This window comes from Vulpes lagopus, chromosome 15, assembly GCF_018345385.1.
Source record: "Vulpes lagopus strain Blue_001 chromosome 15, ASM1834538v1, whole genome shotgun sequence".
Lineage (NCBI taxonomy): Eukaryota > Metazoa > Chordata > Mammalia > Carnivora > Canidae > Vulpes > Vulpes lagopus.
This window is the reverse complement of record NC_054838.1, coordinates 11,447,167-11,466,665: the sequence shown is the minus strand read 5'-3', so window position 1 is coordinate 11,466,665 and position 19,499 is coordinate 11,447,167. Positions and strand designations below refer to the sequence as shown.

The 19,499-nt window shown below is 50.8% G+C and overlaps 1 long non-coding RNA gene across 1 annotated transcript; it reads left to right on the top strand.

Moving 5' to 3' along the window:
• The first annotated feature begins 9,110 nt into the window (after nt 1–9,110).
• Nucleotides 9,111–11,421, top strand: LOC121476670. The gene is made up of 3 exons (XR_005983974.1): nt 9,111–9,405; nt 9,967–10,056; nt 10,534–11,421. It is a non-coding gene; the product is annotated as an uncharacterized LOC121476670 (long non-coding RNA).
• The last annotated feature ends 8,078 nt before the right edge of the window (nt 11,422–19,499 follow it).

Below are 19,499 nucleotides of genomic sequence, written 5' to 3'. Positions count from 1 at the left end.
ATCGAGTCCTGCATGGGGCTCCCTGCATGGAGCCTGCTTATCCCTCTGCCTATGTCTCTGCCTCTGTGTGTGTGTGTGTCTTATGAATAAATAAATAAAATCTTTAAAATTAAAAAAAAAAATTTTAAAAATAAAATAAAATCCTGTGTTTGCTGTTCATAAGCCATGGGACTTTGGTCAGTTGACCTGGGCCTCAGCTTCCTTATCTATCAAATGAAAGGCAGAAATCTCAGGAGATTCTTTAAAGGTTTAAATGGTAAATGTCTCTGGTACACTGAGTGGCTAGAAATATGTTTTTTCCTTCCCTCTTTCAAAAGCAGGCACTCTGAAGTGGCTCTGGTTTATGTCAAGGTTTTTTTACTCTCCAAATATAGGACTTTCACTGCCCCTCCACCTTGTGAAATGGGACAATACCATTTACCTCCTGGGATCGGTTACTCATGGGCTGAATAAGCATAGATTATTTATAGAGGCAAGGCATTTAAGATGGCACTTGACATATTATGACTTCTATAGAAGTTAACTGCTTTTTAAAAAGATTTTATTTATTTATTTATTCATGAGAGACACACAGAGAGGGGCAGAGACATAGGCAGAGGGGGAAGCAGGCTCCCTGTGGGGAGCCGGATGTGGGACTCGATCCCAGGACCCGGGTTCATGCCCTGAGCCAAAGGCAGATGCTCAACCACGGAGCCACCCAGGTGCCCCAAGAGTTAACTACTTTTATGGTTGCTTTCCTTCCTCCTTCCCTCCTGTCCATCTTTCTCTTTGCCTCCGTCATGGTGCGACAAGAGATCTCCTTCTGAGGACACAATCCATTTGCAATTCTCAGTTTTCAGACCACGGATCTCCTCTCAGCATCAAAAGAGTTAAGATCCTTTCAAAACCAAATGCCTGAGCCACATGCCGCTCCCTCTCCTTTTATAGAGGCTAAGGCCTTGATCATTTCTTAATGTAACTACTTCAGGAAATTTGTCGCGCTAATAATGTTAATATGCCTTATTTCTACACTGCTCACGCCCTGAGCTCTCAATCACTTCAAAACACAGTGATTGAAATTTTTCAAAAGTCTTTGATTTGGAAGTTGTTATGTAGAACACTAGTCAAGTATAAATATGGCAGAGTGATTTAAGGCGGTTGGAGCAATCCAAATGTTTAAGCTTGTTTCAAATAATTATCAATCTTTCTGCTCTGCATTTTCAACACCCCCCTTCATTTGAAGGAGTGGCCCTCGCAGAGGCCTGGAGCACGCTGTTGAGGCTGCCAAGTGCCTCTCTGTCCCCCACACTGTGTCTCGTTGTCATAATCACGTTATTAAATGCTTAATGGTTTGTGCTGCTCCTGGTATCAGACTCAGGTCACGGAGAGAACTGGTCACCCTGGAACCAAAAGCTCATTCTACATCTGCATCAATTCAGGCAGACTCTTCCCAAGCCGTAGCTCTGGGGGGTGTGCAGCCAAGGGGACAGTGCCCTCTGATGGCTTTCCACCTGTCAGTTCAGAGGCACAGCCCGGGAATCCGGCTGAGCAGCCGCCTTGAAATCCAGGCCCCCCGGAGGTCCACGTGATCTGTCGTGGGCCAGGGCACCTTCTGTGGGACCACTTCTCAGCCTTGGGGCGCTTACTTCCTATTGGATTGCAACAGCACCCACCTCCTCGGGTCTGCAGGGATGGTGACAGATTCTCCAGGGGGACACCGGCTCTCCTTGCCTGGGTGAGCATCACATCCCCGCCCTGGGACTTCTCTGACACGACAGTGAGAGCAGCCTTGCAACCTGCTAGGCACATGCACATCCTAGGGGAAGTACGGGCAAGTAAATGACCAAAGGACCACCTGGACCGATGGGGGAGAGAAGCCGATGGATAAATATGCTGTCTCCTTTGCGCTCTGAGTTCTTACTTCCCAGACATGTTTTCCGAGGCTCCTCCGAAGTCGCTGTATGGAGTGTCCGTGGCGTGTTGCAGTGGCCAGGTCCCTAGCTCATCCTCACGTGCCTTTCCCTCCCGTGCTGGGTCGTCCCCTTGGGCCCCTCTCCAGGGCCTGCCCTGCCCAAATAGACTCCCTGCGCACACGGCGTCTGCCTTAGATGCTGTTTCCAGGTGAACTCAGGAATTGCCCCAGCCAGGAGGATTAAGCTCAGAAAAAACCCCAGTCCCTCTCAAAGGGATGCGGAGGAACCAGAGCATATGGATTCCTGAGAATGAAAGGAAAGGAGCCAGAGCCACCTCCGCGCAGAGGGACACGGTGACCCAGCTGCCTGAGCACAGAATGACCGGGGAGCAGAGCTACCTCACCACAAAGGGTCTACTTGACACAATTTTTTTTTTTTTTTTTTTTTAGCACCCAAGAGCCAGCGGTGAAACTAGTTCAGATGGCACAGTTACCACAAATGGCACAGGGGATGCAAGGTCTGAGCAGAGACCAATAAATACAATCACTTTAGATGGAAGCTTCAGATACAGAGGTTGCTTCCATGGCAGTGAGCCAAGGCCTGGAGTTTCCTAGGCGTGGAGGAACCAGAGCCCAAGGTGTCCAGCCACCTCCACCTGCACCTCGGCATGAAAACGGCCCCCCACTGCTCCCACTCTCACTTCTGGGTGCACATGAGGGAGAGTGTAGCATTTGGGCCTGAGGGGGGGGAGCAGAGATGAGCTCGGCCCTGTGTGACTCAGACGTCTCCTGCCCCCGTGTGTGAAACACCTGTCTCTTTCATAACTGAGGAATAAAAAAGCACACGAGAGCGGATACCGACCTCCTCTGCCAAACAAAATATTATGTATACTTAATGTTGACATTCCCATTCCTTATGAAAAAAGTGTCTCACTGAGGCCAAAAGGCATGGAAATGTATCATTATTATGTGAAATAAAACTGGTGTGGCTGCAGCTTGTAAAATATTTGCACATTTTTAAACCCATGGCATCCTTGCATCCTGTCGGAAACTCACCTGGTGAGGGGGACCATGACCCTTCGCTCTAGAGAGGGGGAGGCCATGACTGGGAAGGCAGGAGCCCTCTCAATGCACTGACGGCAAGCGGGGTGGCGGGCCAGGGCCCCGAGTGGGACTCTGGGGGCGCAGCCTTGTCTCTCTGCCCCCCGGCCCAACACACGGCCAAGTGGAGGTGGGCTCCGCGTTTCCCAGCCTTAATTGGAACGATGCCGGCAGATAATAATTGCACTTAAGAACTCAGAGATGATAGTGTTCTGTCTCCGTCTCCCCTGGGGCCATTCCTGGGTGGCACTCGCATCCTGCTGTCACACACAGAAGCTTCTCAGGCCTCTATTTATGTAATAAGACCTGACAGGCTGTGCATTTCTGGGACATTATTACATGCCTGGGGTGCTGGTAGGAGGCTGAGGCCGAGGAAATGTCTTTGAGCGTCGCTTTGGCTATTATGAAATTTCATGTATAAATCAAGATGAGGTAGGAGTTAGCGCAAGAGGTGGCTGGCCACTCAGGAGACCGCGCCCGCGTGGCCGTGACATCACTGCCAGCCAATCCCCTGGCCCCGCTGTCTTGCAGACTCTCCAAGTGACCCAGTGGTTTGAGGCCTAAACAGCATTCAGGTTCGAAGTCACCCTGGGGACCCGGGAATGGTCAGGGCTGCTGAAGTGGGAAGGTCATTCGGGCCATCACATCCCTGTGGGGCCGGCCAGACGTGACCCGAGGGACCGTGGACATGGGGGATTTGGAAGAGACCACCTTCCACACCTGTACCTGCCGCAGGGCAGCCGCTGGCTTTGCACGGCTTGTGGACTGTGGTTGTGGGTTTGCACTATTCGGGGGAGAGGCCCTCGCGCCCCGGCGGGTTCAGTGAGTGGCAGGCATTGCAGGTGATGGTGGCACTGATCAGAAACAGACCTTCTGGGCAGCCCAGGTGGCCCGGCGGTTTAGCGCCTGCCTTTGGCTCAGGGCCTGATCCTGGGGTCCAGGGATCGAGTCCTGCGTCGGGCTCCCTGCATAGAGCCTGCTTCTCCATCTGCCTGTGTCTCTGCCTCCCTCTCTCTTTGTGTCTCTCATGAATAAATAAATAAAATCTTTAGAAAAAAAAAAAGAAAAAGAAACAGACCTCCAGCAGGTCATAGCTGGGTCCCTGGGCTCTGACATCGCAGCCACCGCCGGCGAATCCAGGCCGCACGCAGTCTCCTGGGGGTGTTCTCATGTGCGGCAGCCAGGCCATGCTTACGAACAGTAATATTTTCCAGAGACTTTGCCCTCAGGGAACGGGTAATCTGGAAGAAGGTATAAAAGAAATAGACTCTGATACATCTGATACGGAGTAATAAAAAGAAATACGAAGAGCGAGTCGTGTTTAGCTCTGTCCTTGGTATGTGGCAAGGAGTTGGGGGTCCTAGTTGCCTGGTCACTGCTGCTTGAGGGGAGAGAGCGCCCACGGAGCACACAGTGAGCTGAGCCTCAGGCCTCTGGGCCGTAAAGGAAGGGAAGTGGGACTGCCCTTCCCTGTCTCTCTCGCATGTTAATTTTATTTTTATAGATTTTATTTATTTATTCATGAGAGACACAGAGAGGAAGAGACATGGGCAGAGGGAGAAGTAGGCTCCCTGCGGGGAAGCCCGATGTGGGACTTGATCCCTGGACCCTGGGATCATGACCTAAGCCAAAGGCGGATGCTCAACCACCGAGCCCCTCGCATGTTTAGAGTGAGAAATCAAAATGTGAAAATGACAGCATAGGCCGGACAGCACTACCCAGTTGTAAGTTTGCCCTGGGCCGACGATCACACACCTAGCCAGCGGGGACTGGGACCACTCTTGGGTCCCAAGGGAAAAGGCTCTTGGGGGCCGGGGAGAGTCATCCCCATGTACAGCCTCTCTCCCCTCCTCGCCCGCCATGTGCGACCTGTGCTGGGCCCTGCTTGCAAAGAGCTTTCACCTGCTGCTCCCTTGGTAAGGTCTGCCCTGTATACTCAGTTGAGTAGGCTGAGAAGTTTCCTCAGAACTCCGTGGAGGTGCATCCTGATCCATTAGTGATGTCTGCCATGGCCCTGGGTTGGACAGGAGCAGCGTGCATAGCATTCATTCTGCCACTTTTGCCCAGACACTTACTTCCTCATTTGGTGCAATACCTTCCTTTTTTTTTCTTTTTTTTTTTTTTTTTAAGATTTTATTTATTTATTCATGAGAGACACACAGAGAGAGAGAGAGAGAGAGAGAGGCAGAGACACAGGCAAAAGGAGATGCAGGCTCCATGCAGGGAGCCCAATGTGGGACTCCATCCTGGGACCCCGGATCACAACCTGAGCCGAAGGCAGACACTCAACCACTGAGCCACCGAGGTGCCTGCCGTGCAATACTTTTCTAATTGGTCTTCATCTTCTGTTGTCATTCCACCCTCAGCTCTTTCTCCCTCTGCCCCCAAAATAGTCTCTTCCCAAAACATAATTTGAACTGTGACATTCCCCTATTATAGTCCCTTGAGGATTTCCTTCTTGTTCCATAGGATGTAGCCAAACATCCTCAGGAAGGCCTGCAAAGCCCTCAGTGACTTGGTTCTTACCTGGCTAAGCCATCTTGGCTCAACACCCTCAGCCTTACCTCCTGCCGCAACCGAGACAGCATAGGCAGCTTCCTCCCCGATCACACCCTGCCCAACCCACTGCCTTAAAATCTGCTCATCTTTAGCCCCTAATGAATTTGTTGCCACCTCTGTGAAGTCTTCCCTCATCGCCTTCAGATAGAATCAATCTCATCTTTTTGATCTCCACATCGCCCCAGATAGAGATCTACTGTGGCACTGTGCCTGTGTAAAAGGTATTTGCCTGCTTGTTTACCTCCATCACGAGACCATGAACTGTGTAAAACAGGAGACCATGCCCCACATATATATCTTTGTATTTATCCTGCACCATATCTGGGATAAAATACATGCTCAGTAAATATTTAGAAGAACAAATAAATAATGGAGAATGTACTAAATTGACCAGACTTATATATAGCCCTTCTCCTTCTTCGTAAGTCACCATTCCAACTGGGTCTGGGGAGGGTAGAGAGCAAAAAGAGCCGTTCTGTAATCTGGGTAGTGCTTCATGAGCTGCTGGATCCATCAGGACATCTCTGATAGGCAGTGGGAAATGCTAACTAACAACCTATATCTTGTCTCTCAAATATCTGGACTTGAGGTACAGTTAGTCAATTGGCAGGAGTAGAAGATACCAGACACAAGGAGAGGGTCACTTTGGTCACCATGAGACAGCAGAAGCTATGATGAGTAAATAAGAATTACGAGCAAGACAAAGATGACACACATGGAGTAGAGAACAAGGTAATTGGCTGGTAGCAACAAGAGGGTAAAAACAGTCAACGCTGGTCTCTGAGAGATGATCTCTAGAATTCTTGGATCCTGAACAATTTTTTGGTTTCTGCATTATATTCTAGCTGCTTTGTTAATTATACCCCAAAAACCCACGAAAAATAAAAAAACAACAGGAAAGCCCTGAATGTGTTTCTGCTAAATCGAGAGGATCTATTTGGGATAGTCTGATTTAAAATGCAAAGTACATAGTTCCATGAATTGTGCAAGTGGGGTTCAAAGACCAGAGCCCTATAAGCTCACTAGTTGACCTCAGAGCTAAACAGAGACGGTCGGGGACGAAGCCCACGGGTGGAGGGGGACCTGGTGCCCAGGCCTGGTTGGAGCCTCGTCACTCCTGCAGAACTACTTAGATGTGTAGAAACTGATTTCCACCTGGAGGTTCACCTCATCATCAAATGCCTGGAGGAAAAAAGATTGAGTTCAAAGAGCTGAGTAGCTATTGAATAGATGAAAAGCTACTCTTTATGCGGTAAAGAGCCGGCCTACGTTACAGGAGTTACAGGAGTACCTCCCAAGTTTCAATGGACGCACAAATCACCTGGGAAACTTGTTGAACTTCAGACTCTAAATCCACCGGAGTGGGGTGGGGCCCAGGATTCCTCATTTCTAACCAGCCTGCAGGTGACCCCGATGACGCAGCTGGGCTGTGGACCTCATTTTCAATAGCAAGGCTCTGTGTGACGCCAGAGGGGAGAACTGGAGCCCAATGGAAGAAGAGAAAAGGCAAGAGTTCTAGCTCAGGAACCTTCTACCAGCTAAGAGCCCTGTGGTGCTTCAGTATCAAGACACACTGAGCAGAAGTTAGGCCACAAAGTGGCAGATGCACATACACACGGAGTACGTGCTCCGGCAGCTGGGCCTCCACAGGCGATTTCAAGATGTTTTTATTGATGTTGATAACTGTGTACCGACTTGACTAATTTTAGATTGACGTGTTAAAGTTTTACATCATATATTTATTCTTTTTTATATTTATTTTTTAATATTTTACTTATTTATTCATGAGCGACACAGGGAGAGGCAGAGACACAGGCAGAGGGAGAAGCAGGCTCCATGCAGGAAGCCCGATGCAGGACTCGATCCCGGGACTCTGGGATCTCGCCCTGAGCCGAAGGCAGATGCTCAACTGCTGAGCCACCCAGGCGTCCCCGTATTATATATTTAATTCATTTATTTCCTACTAGAAAATAAATCTGAAAGCAGCCATGAAACTTTATCCATGGGTCTTATTTATTACATCTCAAAAAATGTGGTAGCCTCACAAAATATTCCAGGTACATTTTTAAAAAATGGTCAAAAGAAAATGATTCAAAATTTGATCCATCCCTATCTTGGTCATAATATCGAGATTTCTTTTTTTTATTTTTAAGATTTTATTTATTCATGAGAGACACACACACACACAGAGAGAGAGAGAGAGAGAGGCAGAGACACAGGCAGAGGGAGAAGCAGGCTCCATGCAGGGAGCCTGACGTGGGACTCTATCCTGGGTCTCCAGGATTACGCCCCAGGCCAAAGGCAGACGCACTTAACTGCTGAGCCACCCAGGCGTCCCAATACCAAGGTTTCAACGCTAAGTTATACTTTTATCAGAATTTTGACCAAGACAGGAAAAGCTCCAACGACCTATCCTATACAATTCCGTGGTTACCTTTCCCGGGCACGTTCTCCTTCTGAACCTGCATCATTTTGTCCCACCTGCAGGTCAAAACATCATGAAGATCTGGGTTACGGCTCCAATGCCAAGGACATCTCTAAAGTACCGTAGGGCCCTAGTTTCATCTGGAGTCTCTGGGTGCCACGTTCTATGCACCAAATGAAATTGGTCCCCGTGCCCACACGAGTGCCCACGGGCCACCCTGGCCGGGTCCCGTGTGCATGGGCAGCATGAGCAGCAGCTACGTGCTGGCCACTGTCAACACGAGCAGTGTCGCCCAGCCCCCTGGCATCTCCTACTTTTTGTTGCCCTTTTGGGCCATTTGACTCTTGCCCTTGGCATTCTCTCTGCCCGCCACTGTGGTTTCCTGAACTCTGACCCTTTGGCCAGGAGACCCCCTTGCCGGAATCGTTTTGAGTGACTCTTGTCTCTGTCCCCCACCCACGCTCAACTGCCAGCTTCTTCCCTAGTGACACTGCTGAGCCCGCCCCGGGGCTCCAGAGTTTCCTCCATCCACACCTCCACCCTCAAATCCTAACTCAGACCCCAGCCTTTATTCTCTTTCTTCTGGAAAGAGTCAGGTGCCACCTGCAGCAAACCTTGTTGGAAGGGAGGTGCAGCCAGCCAGCATCGGCCTCCTCCTCCTTGCTTGCGGCCCACCTCGCTGGGCGGCAGGCCCGGGGGCTTAGTCCACCACGGAGAGGGAAACGGGACTGAGAATGAACCCTGGCCAGACAAAAAAATATTTTTGATTTTCCCTGTTTTTTTTTTTTTTTTGAGACACAGCATAACTCGTCTGCCCGAAGGCAAGTGGTGATATTGCAGTGTCTGTTTGATAAGCACATCAGAGAAGCCCACGGACCATGGGAACCAAGAGAAAATGGCACTGCGGGGTGACGCGGGCCTCGGATGCATTCCCGGACAGAACAAGTGTTACTGTGGGATGACACAGACCAGAGCTCAAAGCAGATGCTCGTTTGTCCTGTTCTCAGAGAAAAGGCCGGCTGGAAGCGGAGCTCTGAGACAGGGTCAAAAGTGGCAATGCTCTTCCTGGCTCATAGCCCTCCTCCAAGCCCTGTCTCCACAGACTTTCACTGGGAAAAAGACAGACCCCAGAAAAACCTCTGTGACTGTCTTTAGAATTAATCGTGATTGATGCTCATCCAAGGGAGTGAATGGATCCAGGACAGGGGGAGAGAGATGTCTGATCGCAAGCCTGAGTAGGCTCTTGCCCAAATTTGTTTTCTGTCCCATTAAAATCTCATCAGGACAAATCCTTTGGGGGACCTCAGACCGTCACCCTGGAAGCATTTGGAAAAGCAGTGATCCGGGCAGGAAAGAGGGTGTCAGTCTAGATGTTCTCCACTGGATGGGGATAATAGCAAGAATGGAGCAAACCGAATCATCGGAACTGGTAAGAACCTTGGAGTTTGGCAAATCTGGGGATTTGGGAAAGAAAGTGGGGCTTGGAGAGAAACGAGGACATGCCCAAGGTCACACAGTCAGTCACAAGGTGCCAGGGGGGTGCGGGGAGGAGGGAAGGTGAGCCAGGACGCATCCTCAGTTCTGCCCACACCCAGCCCGGAGCTTTTTCCTCTGCACTGAGCCTTGAAGGACAGCCTAGGAATTGGCGAGGACGCTGCTTCCCTTTCCTGCTGCTCTGGGGCTGGGGAGAAATGGGCCAGGTCCTAAATGCAGCTCTCAGGGAAGTCTCTAGCAGGTTGTCAAGTGCTCCTGCCAGTGCTGAGCTGGCAAAGGAGGGTGGGGAGAAGTGCTTAGAAATCCTGAGCACTGCAAGGTGGCCTGTAATTGTAAAATTCCATTTCCTTTCAATTAGCAGCTGATTGCATTTGATGAGCTGCAACATTGTTTCCTCCGTGTAGATTAGGAGTCAGAGCAGTCAATGAGCTGTGAAATTCTCTCCCTGCTGAAACAATAGACAGTGATTAAAGCGCAGCTAATCCGATCATTATAGCCGGAGCCCACTGATCATTAGCTGCTAACTAGATCCCAGAGAGCAGCTCCAGCCCGGGCCGGGCTGGCCAAGGCAGACTGGATGCAGCAGGTAAGTACTACCCATATGTGGGCCTCCCTCCTCCCCATTCCCAGAAGTCCCAGTGGGCCCAAGGGCCCCATGCACCCCGGGATGCCACAGTGGAGGCGGGGAATGAGCCCCACAAGGACAAGGAGGCAGGTGCAACAGATCTGGGCTAGACTTCCACCTCCCACCCCACCCCACCCCAACACACATACACACACACACACACACACACACACTCCCTAGTTTGTTAACCTCTGAGCCTATTTGCCCCAAATCCTCCATAATACCTTCCTTGTGTGGTTGTTCTAAGGATTATTATCCACAGCCTAGGTAGGATCCCTGGCATAATGCTAAAAGTCAGTAATAACACTAACCAACATTTCAAGTGTTTGCTACGTGCCCAGCACTGTTCTAAGGGCTTTATATGGATTAACTTGTCTAATCCTCATAAGGGCTCTGATAAAGTAGATGCTATTATTATCCTCATTTTTTTTTTCCCAGAGAGGAACACAGAAGTTCAGTAACCTGCCGGAAATCACTTTAGCCATAGCGACAGAGCTGGGATTTGAACCGGGGGAGCGCAGGGGTCCTGCTATTAACTCCCCCACCTTGCAGCTCCTCGGAGAATGTTAACACTCCTCGTCTCCCTCTTCGAGGCCTGTAGTTTCCAAACTTGATTGTGTGGATGAGCCAGAGAAAGCGTCCAACAGGCTGATCATCAGCCCCAGGCCCCAGAGATTCTGGTTCAGAGAGTTCAGGACGAGGATCAGGAGCCTGGGGGTGACCAATCACCATGTGCCATGGGGGCACGGTGGGCCGGGACCCCGGAGACGGTTCTGGTAAAGTCCTGCTGCGCAGCAATGTGCCTGCCTGGACGGCCTCTCCTGGCCAGATGAGGAAAGCCACGACTGCGCTTAGAGGAGGGCAAGACGGAGGCAGAGCGCGCAGGCTCTCGGCCTTGCAGCTGCTGCTTCCCAGGCTGGCCACATAAATCACCCAGAGGAGGGCGTCTTTAGGACTCACAGAGGGATGTTTAGGATTATTCCCAGCCAGTAAGCACAGACTGAGAGTATCCCAGACAAACTGGGCCTGCTGCACCGCGGCAGTCACTGTGGGTGCCCTAACTGCCCCCCCCAGGTCCCCACCTCCAGGGCTATGGTGGCGAGGTCTGCGACAGCAAGCACCTGCTGCGCACGTCCCGCCTGAGCACAGGACAAGCATGGAAGGGTCCAGGTGATGTCCTCAAGGCAGCACCAGCCAATGACAGGGAGTCCGTGGCTAAATGCCCTAGCATCCTCGCCTTCTTCGCCGGAATAATCACTCTGCAAATGTTCTTCTCCAAGCCCCCGAGTTCCCCAGCGGGGCTGAGCTCCGGTGGTGGCCGCGAGAAATAAACCCATTGCCGCTGAAAGTGCGTTGTCCTCTTTCCCTTCGCTACCTTATGTTTCCCGTCCTTGCAGGCTCTTCCCTGGAGTCGCCCGCCACATGAGCAGCTCGTCCCCGGATCCTTTCCCCAGAGTCTTCTTCTGAAACAGTTACCATTTCAGGTCCCTCTGGTTCAGGTGCCTTAAGGATAAACTGGAAATAACAATTGTTGACACATGCAAACATAGGACATAGCGAGCACCCTGTGGCGATAAACTACAATTCTCTCGTCGCTGCCGTAAGCAGTGAGAGTGCTGGTCCCTGCTCCGATTCACATCTGGAAGCAACTTTTCTTGTGGTGCTGCTGTTGCTTCCTGCTCCTCCTCTGGATGGCTAGCGATACCCTCCCGCGGGGACATCCGCCCTTGTCACGTTCAAGCTGGCCTCCAGACCGCGGCCAGGGGACTGTCCCCTCTCTCATCACTACCTGCTGTCTACCAGGCCGAGTGCTGGGCTCCGAGAGCTTGTAACGTAGTGTTTTTCGATCTCTTTTGACAAGTGACCCCGGATGACCACTTCCGAAGGAGACCACCACATTTATACACCAAATGCCAAAAATCTCACCCTGATGCTGAAGCTCGGCACATACTTCTAAAGTCCCGAGTTTATCTTCGCTCTCTCTTTTAAATACCTGTCATCGCTGCCACTGAACAAAGTCCACATGTGGCTTTCAAGGTCACTTTATAAGACCTCTCAGCCACCCAAAAGCTTCGCGGACACTGTTTCTGCTCAGAGGCCTCGCTGGGCCACAGAAACGCCCTCTGCGAGGCTCAACCCTTCTTTTCCTTCGAAGGAAACCAATGTGAGGTGTGCTCGCCTACTCCTTTTAATTTTTTGCCAAGCACAGTTGAACAGCTGATTTCAGTTATTTCTACCTATGGTTTCCTCCTTAAAGCTAATTAGTTTCTTTTCAAGTAATTGCAAATAGTACATTTTCCAGGCCCTTGGAGTCGAGGCTGACAACTAGCTGGTTGGAGTGGGCTCTTATCAATAGCTCACGGAAATTAGACACGCAAACATCACACTGGGGCCCCGAGGGTTGCTCTAAGTTGTTGAGAATAAATAGCTTATGGAAGTCCTAGGGCTCTTTTATGAATGGTCCCACTCATGCGATACTCCGGGGTGGTGTGGGGAGGGGTAGTCGGGACCTTCCCCAAGCGTCAACGGGATCAGCTCCACAAGTGCCAGATTCGCTGGGCCCTCGGCCCCGTGACTGATGCTGATGGTGGTCCCGGGGGCGCAGGGGGCAGGGGTGGAAGACGAGAGATCGGGAAGGTTTAAAGAGATGGACAGTGATGTTCCCTGGAGGAGGAGGGATGGGCAGGCTCCCTGGGATATTAATAGCCCCCCCCCCCCCCACCATACCAGTGATTGGCCAGTCCCAGTACCTCACCCTCCAGGAACCAAAGCTGGCTTCATGCCTATGAAGTTCTAGTTCAGTCTTTGGGACGTGGTGGGAACTCATTCTGGATCTGCTGTTTCCATCACATCTGGTGTTATCTGTTGAGGGGCTTTCTCTTATCCTCCTTTTCCTTTGATTTTGACAGCATTATTTGGGACCTTGGACGAGGAGGGCAGACGTATTCAGACTCCACAGTTCAATGCACGTTGCCGACCATCAAAACCCACGCGAGCCCCTCTGTCCCCGGGGTGGTTTCCTAGGGCTGCCAGGACGAATTGCCACAAGTCCAGTGGCTTCAAGCCACACAGATGTAACTATTTCAGAGTTCTCTAGACCAGAAGTCTCACTTGGATCTTCCTGGAGAAGATGAAGGTGTTGGCAGGGTGCCTTCCCTTCTGGAATTCCCTAGAAGAGAATTGTTTCCTCCCTTTTGCCAGCCTCTAGAGGCTCCTTCTTTCCTTAGCTCATGGTCCCCTCTCTCCACCTTCAAAGTCGGCAACTTTGGGCCTCGTCCTTCTGCTGCCATCACTCCTAAATAGTCACATCTCCCTCTGACCCATACTCCTGCTTCCCTCTTCCACTCTTAAGGACTTTGGTGGTTACACTGGGCCCACCTACGTAATCCAGGCTCCTCTCTCTACCTGCTGATTAGCCATGTTAATTCCATCTGCAACCCTAATTCTCCCAGGCACATCACAAAACAGACCCACAGGTTCTGGGGATTACGATGTGGACATCTCTGGGGGCGGGGGCCCGGGTGGGGGCATTACTCTGCCTTCCACTACCCCATTCCTATGCTCACTCCTTGTTGTCAGCATCTACACTAAAGTAAGCATGTATTGAACACATGCCCCCAGGTAGGCATGTTTCCTTGTACACATGCCATCAGCACATGGGTTTTTAACTGGCATATATGGTATTGTTCTTCCGTTTCTATTGGACACCATCGTTTTAAGGTCCCCCATGTCGTTCTGGACACACTGAGTTTGATGCTGCTGATGACCCCACGTGAGCACATACTGTGCATCTGCCTTGGTTTCCCCATCTACTCCTCCGTGGGTGACTCCTAGCCTGCCATCGCCCCCACTCCTCACGATGTCATGACAAGTCACTGTAAACCCATGCAAGCACTTCTCTGGGAAGCACACTGAAGCTAGGATTGCTGGGTCACGGGGTCTATATCCCTGCTTAATGTCACAAGCAAACATTTGGCTCTCTTGGAGCCATACGAGCTAGACTGGCACCAGTATAGGCTCCACTCCTCTTTACAATGATGGTGGTTCATGTCTCCCCATGTCAAGCCTCTTGCCCACGAGCAGAGCTGAGGGCCCTCTCTGCATATCTCCCATGTGCATTTTTGTTTCCTACACAGGTTTCAGGGCCACTAAATTGACTGTCTTCAGGCAAAGTTTGGGTCCCCATCGGTTCCCCTTCTTCGTGTGTGAAGGGCTGAGCCAGGACCTGGGCTTCATTAGAGACCCGCTCTGTGGCTCTGCAACTTCAGAGTTGTATTTCCATCCCTTCTTCTCCATCTTCGTGCCTCTGGACTCTGGTTTCATTAAAGCTACAAATATTTCTTGAGCTCCTCCTGGCTGGAGTATGTCACCCCCCCATTCCCCACGCTGGACACCGAGGATGTGGAAGGAACAATGAAGGGGTTACATTGTCATGTCCTGTCAACTCAACCTCCAAAACCCAACTTATGCCCATTTGCTTCTCCCCAAAGCCAACTTAGAGCAAGCCATCATCAGTGGTCACCTGAACAATTGCTTTTGTTTCCTACTTGGTCTACCCATTCCTACTCTTGCTCCATCCACTTCTTTCTCCATCCAGCAGCCAGAATAAGCATTTGAACATATAAATCAGGGTCCTTTTAGTTCTCCATGTCTGTTGACATCCCATTGCTCACAGAATAAAATCCATGCCCCATGGCCTTGTTTGCAAAGCTCCCTGGCAGCTCCCTGCTGCCTGTCTCTCTGACCCCCTTTCATGTTGTTCTTTCTCCATCCACCACATTTCCGCCACCATATCACTTTCTCTCACTGCAATAGGGTCCATCTGTTCCCGCCTCTCGGCCTTTGCATTAGCTGTCCCCTCTGCTTCAAATGTTCTTCCTTCCAAGCTGCTTATGGCTTGCTTCTCCTCATTACCCATGCTTTGGTCTTGTTTTTATTCTCTGGATAGTACTTATTTATTTATTACCACTATTTATTTATTCATTTATTAATGGGTTTATTGCCTGCCTTGCGCCATCGAGTGTGAGCTTCATGAGAATGATTTGATCTGGCTTGCTCACGGCTCTATCAATGCCTAGTAGACTGCCTGCTACAGAGTGGGTGCTCAAGATTGATTTCGGAAGAATCAACGGATGAGTCTAAAGCAGTAGTCAAGCTTGGCTATTCTCATCACTGGCAGCGAGTTGTTAAAAATGCTGACATCCAGGTCCCCCCAGACCAAATGAATCAGAATCTCTGGACACAGGGCTCAGGTACTGACACTTTAAAAAGCATCCTAGACAGATGTGCATCTAGAGTGGTAAGCCATCCATTTGAAAGATAAGTGCCCATCTCAAGCACGGCGAATTAGGAACTTTCCCTGGGATGTTGTATCCAGACTCGAGAGAGAGAGATGACCTTCCTCTATTTCTGATGTGACGAGGAGGATGCTGTAAGCCTGGAACTGTCTGCAGCCCAGCAGCCAGCACGCTGCCACGGACCCTGGCTGCGCGGAGGAAGCCAGGTTGAGGGGGAGGGAAGGACCAGCTCACAGACAAGTGGAGCCGTCTCAAGGGGGGCTGGTGGGCGTGGCAAGGAGGAGGCAGCAGGATCGCTGGCGATGCTGTGGAAGCCCCACTGCAGCTGGTTTTTTTGCTCGAGCAGATGGGGGCTAGCTTTCCATCTCTTGCAACTGAAAGAATCCATCCAAGCAAATAACTGCGGGCCAGAGAAAGACGATTTAAGTGGAATCCAGGAGGAAGGACGTTAAGGCAGTGCCTTTATCGATAAACCCACAATCCCAAAGACAGTCTCCTGCAAAACTAGGAAGAAGCCCTGGCTTCTCTTATTTCGGCAGGTGTTGGCGTGTTCCCAATGCGTCACAGTGAGGTGCTTCCACGGCCGAGGGCAAAGGATTAGATCCCTCACTGTCCTCAATCGAGGGGACAGCTCGGCACTGGGCTGCACTGTATGTTCACCACAGGCCCGTGCTGGCCAGCTCTGTCAGGGGTGCTCCTCACCCAGCAGGCCCCCAGGAGAGAACCACACACAGGCACTGAATGCCGAGCCCTCTCTGATTTCCCTGTACTCTGCAATCCATTTTTTTTTTAAGATTTTATTCCTTTATTCATGAGAGACACAGAGAGAGAGGCAGAGAGAGACACAGGCAGAGGGAGAAGCAGGCTCCCTGCGGGGATCCCAATGCGGACTTGATCCCAGGACCCCGGGATCCTGTCTTGAGCCAAAGGCAGATGCTCCAGCACTGAGCCACCCAGGTGCCCCATCCTCCGCAATCCTAAAGGTCTGGCTCCTTTTGAGCCTTTGGAAGGATGCTGAGAGGGTGGAAGCCGTGGCTTCTACAGGCCTGATGAGCCTGCGTGGTCCCAGCTCAAGCAGGAGTGGGGGAGCTCTGTGGGAAGGTGTGTGAGTCGCCGATGTCCTGGGGGCACCAAAAGGTTGAGAGAAACGGAAGACGATGGAACAGATTGTATTTCAGGGCGCTCCTCTCAAAGAGAGCATGTGGTTGAAAGGCCCGGGCAGCCCAGGTGGCTCAGCGGTTGAGCATCTGCCTTTAGCTCAGGGCATGACCCGGGATTGAGTCCCACATCGGGCTCCCTGCATGGAGCCTGCTTCTCCCTCTGCCTGTGTCTCTGCCTCTCTCTGTTTCTCTCATGAATAAATAAATAAAATCTTTAAAAAAAAAAAAAAAAGAAGGAAAGAAAGAAATAAAGAAAAGCCCTGGGCTGCTGGAGCAGAGATGCAGCCTGGCACACCCTGGGGGACGTGCCTGAACCCCTTAAGCCTCGGGTTGACAAGCCCCATGTCACGAAATCCCATGTACGCCTTCTTCCCGCGACCTTCCTGCATTCCTCCCAGAGATGAGCTGTAGGGCAAAGAGAAAGATGTTCTGCGGGGTCTGACTTCCACATACAGCCCCGACCAGGGAGAGGGCAGCTAGCACTGCACCGGGGCAGTAGGTTAGCCAGGCGGCTAGGCGGGGGGTAAGAGCCGGCCTAGCTTGCTGACTTGCTGTCGGGCTCCTGCCCCGGCAGCCGCTGTGGTGTAGACGTGGAGAGGCCCCCATGTCAGCCCCAGTGGCGAGGCCGCTGTAGCTGGTGCCTTCCACCCCCGAGGCTGCCCCCCTCCCCCCTGCGATGGGCTAGGGGCTGCAGTGAGCTAAGGACAGCTATTGAATGGGATAGCAACCTGCAGTGGCATCAACAAAGCAGAGCCGTCGACCTAGGACAGTGTTCACGACAAAGGGCTAGTGGGTCGGTACCGGATAGGATCCCCCAAACCTGTGCCAAACAGCGGCCTGCGGATGATGAGTCCGGTTACCTGCGGGGCTGTGTTTTGCTAAAGGAAGCATGCAAGTTTGGGGCCAAGCAGAATGGTTATTACGGCAGAGGAGAAGCCAGCCCAGCGCCTGGGTCTCACTCCCACCCCTTCGCCCTGGCGCTGCTCAGCCTCACAGCTAAGTAGGTGTCGAACAAATTCCTCAAGCCTGTGTGTTTGAAGGACACATGCCTGGCTGAGCAGCTACATATGACCAGGCTGTCCTGCTCGTGGCCATCGGGCAGCCTCTCTCTTCCCGAGGTTGGCATGGGAGGTTGGCATGTCCCTCCAAGGACAGACAAAATGAAGGACACTGCATGACAGCCTACAGGATGTCTCTTTACTGCTTTTGTATTCCAGGGTTTGTTTTTTTTTTTTTTTAAGATTTTATGTATTTATTCGTGAGAGACGCAGAGACATAGGCAGAGGGAGAAGCAGGCTCCCTGTAGGGAGCCCGAGCAGGACTCGATCCCAGGACCCCAGGAGGAAGACCTGAGCCAAAAGCAGATGCTCAACCCCTGAGCCATCCAGGTGCCCCTGTTTTTCCAGTTTTTGAACCTCAAATTACCCCTGGTCCGTTAGCCCTGCCTTTTGTGGGTTTTCTGTGGAAATGATTGTACTTTGATAGAACTAAAGCCTGAGTAGAGTTCTCCACTATCAACCAAAGCCCTACAACCAAGCTCATATAAATCCCTCCATTTAACAAGCTCTCCGGCACGGAGAGAGAGCCCCTTCATATATTCCGTGCTCGACCCTCTGACTGGGATGAACGTCTACATAAACCTCTGCACACTGGAGAGGTTTCCAGATTGGAAAATGGAGCCTCATCCTTCATAATTACCCCTTCGTAATTACCCCTTGCTAGCACTCTTGCCCACCTCCTGACACCACATCCTAGGGTCACTCCCTTGTTTAATGCAGGATCTCTACGATGCACACACACACACACACACACACACACACACACACACACACACGTCATTCAATGCAAATAGAGAAATAACTGAACAAAAAAACTCCAAACAGAGGATCCCTGGGTGGCTTAGTGGTTTAGCCCCTGCCTTTGGCCCAGGGTGTGATCCTGGAGACCTGGGATCGAGTCCCTGCAGGGAGCCTGCTTCTCCCTCTGCCTGTGTCTCTGCCTCTGTGTGTGTGTGTGTGTCTCTCATGAATAAATAAATAAAATCTTAAAAAAAAAACCCAAACAATAAAACTGCTAAAGAAAATGATATTATTGTTTTTAAATTTTAGGGGTATAATATTCTCCTCTCCCCCCAGTGTGATCTAAACAATATTTCTCCTCCCCAGTTGACATTGGTCTTGGCTGTACTACTTGCCTTCCAATAGGATGCTGTGGATGCAGCATAAGCAGGTGCACGAGCTAGTCTGTGTGTCTGCCATCGCCGTGAAAAGAACACACCCTGCCGGCCCACTGATCCAAGGAGGATGAGAGACAGGTGGACCAGGGCTGAACCCAAGCTATAGCTGAAAGCCAGTCCTGATTTAGGTCGGCTAATACTTAATCCATCGATGCACGGATGATTACAGTTTGAGGCCACTACATTTTGGGGTGGTTTAGTAAGATACTTTTGTTGTGACTATAACTAAATAAGACAGAACAATAAGGATTTTTTGAAGCGAGACAGGAAATGCAGATGTCAAAAGAGAAAAATTCCCAGAGCTGGGTATGGATTTTTAAGAAGACAGGACCATACATAAGCTTGCAAAATGAATCTGAACCAATAAGGAATGCTATCTTTAGCAGAGTTGGGGGTGAGATGCAGGGAATGCAGAAAGGGACGGAATGTGGGAAATCTGTGTGCAGTGATGATTCTCAGCCCCGTTGTCTGCAGAACATCGTGCAGCTGATAAAAAGAATGAGGGCAGTTGTTCATGAGCCACCACGGAAGGATGAATAGAAATTTCAGAATACTCGATCGGTAAGATAATATCTTGAAGAGGGATCTGGAAGGAAAAAACCACTATTTATTTATTAAAAAACCACTATTTATTTTGTTATTTGTTGTTCCTGGGGATTGGAACTGAGGGGGCAGGGGTGAGGATGGGGAACTTCAGTTTGGCTGTGACTG